Raw genomic sequence first — 1,976 nt, 5'->3', positions numbered from 1 at the left:
AGAAACTGAAAGAAATGACATTCTCTCCACTGAAGAGAATAATTTTAAAGGTTGGACGACCTTCTAGGTAACACAGAGTTTTCTGGCTGCTTCTCTCAAGTAATGCAACTGCCATACCTAGCTCATTCAGTAGAAGACAAGCAGATTTCCCCTCACAGAAAACCCTGCTTATTCTCCAGATGTAGTGCTCAGGAAAGATGTATGTTGAAATACTTTTAGTCTCCTCAGCTCAAGGCTTTTTATTAGTTGGTGTATGGATATATATGTATATGTATGTTTACTTCTTGATTTCTCTCACAAGTGTTTCACATAATTTTTATATTCTGTTTATATTTACTACAAATCCAACTTGAATCCAACAAATGTTTGATAAATATAATATATATTCATATAATTTATAGGTCATATAATATATGTTTATGTACATCAGTGATTTTAGAGAAATCATAAGTATAAAATTTATTAATTTAAAATTTAAAAATGATTTGCTTAGATGTAAGAAGAGCACTGACTAATCATTTCTGTGGCCTTATTAAATTTGCTCATTGTTATAGGAGTTGTGTTGTTTTATTTTTAAACCTTCTTGTAATATCTATAAAGATAATAAGCTTCAAACAATGTTACTATAGTCTCCTTTCCAAGCTGTATAGTTTTTCTTTTTTTGTCTTTACGTACTACACAAGCTAAGGCTTATAAGACAACAATGAGAATGAATGATGAGGCAGGTTATCACTGTTATTTTCTTAAATTTCATTTTATTTTATTTTTTTTGAGAATTCCATTCATCAGTCCAGTAATTTAATCATTTCCATCCATCCATTTCCCCTTTATTCCCATTTTCAATTCCTCCTATGTCCTCTTACTTTCTCTCAGATTCATTGCCTCTTTTCTCTTATTTTCATTAATCATAATTACATTATTAGTATACATTATCTTATATATACATACTTCTAAATTTATAAATACCACTTATTGAGTCAATCTAGTGTTACTCATATGCATGTGTTTAGGGCTATGCAATTGTATAACATATTAAGGGTCTTGTCCCCAGGTAAGCCTTATTCTCTCTCAGTAGATATTGATTGCCTATAGCTCTTCCTTCAGGGATGGGACCTTGTAAAATTTCTCATGTGCTTATTGTTATGTCAAATGGAGATGTCATTCTGAGTGTCTTGTTTAGGAAGCTGTATTACTGAAATTTAAGGAGTAGAGCAGTAATATACAGGAAATATTATTTCAACAGACTTACTTGTCCTCTGGCTCTTACAATCTTTCTTCTCTACCAGCCATTCCTCTATATCTCTCTGCATTACCCTTCCTCTCCTCTACCTATTTAAATTCCTCTTAATGTTTTCCATTCATAGTACCCATGTCTTACTATCTCCCTCTCTAGAGATTCTTCTCCCCACTCTGCTCATGGTCTGCTTCTACCTCCTTGGTTTTTACAGTTAATACAACTTATAAATCACTTTTGAAAGCAATGAAATTATTTCATGCAATTCTATTTTATTGTATATAATCCTGATGAACTCTGAATATGCTATTTATTTGCTGTGAAATTTGTGAACTACAATGCAATGTTGAATATCCGTGAAGATCATTGTCTTTTCTCATAGAATCATTTCAATGTCATTCTTTGAATTGTTAATATATTTTCCACTCTATCCAGTACTCAAATTGGACTTCTTCAAATTAGTGTCTTATGGACATGACAGGTCCACTACATTCATGAACTCACACCAGCTATTGGTGACCAGCACAAGACTTGTACAAGATCAGGAAAATCAACATTTCAGTGAGGGTGGACAGTTGATGGCTACTGAGAGACAGAGAATTATTTTTCTTCATGGGATGTGGCTGCTGGTATGGTAGGTTGCCCATACTCCAGTGAATAGACATACTCATGAAAATACCACAAATGTAATTGGACTCAGTTGATTTTTCTTATTTTTTAAAAACAGAACACACAGGAGGCA

This window comes from Peromyscus maniculatus, chromosome X (assembly GCF_049852395.1).
Source record: "Peromyscus maniculatus bairdii isolate BWxNUB_F1_BW_parent chromosome X, HU_Pman_BW_mat_3.1, whole genome shotgun sequence".
In the NCBI taxonomy this organism is placed as follows: Eukaryota; Metazoa; Chordata; class Mammalia; order Rodentia; family Cricetidae; genus Peromyscus; species Peromyscus maniculatus.
This window is presented reverse-complemented; position numbering follows the sequence as displayed.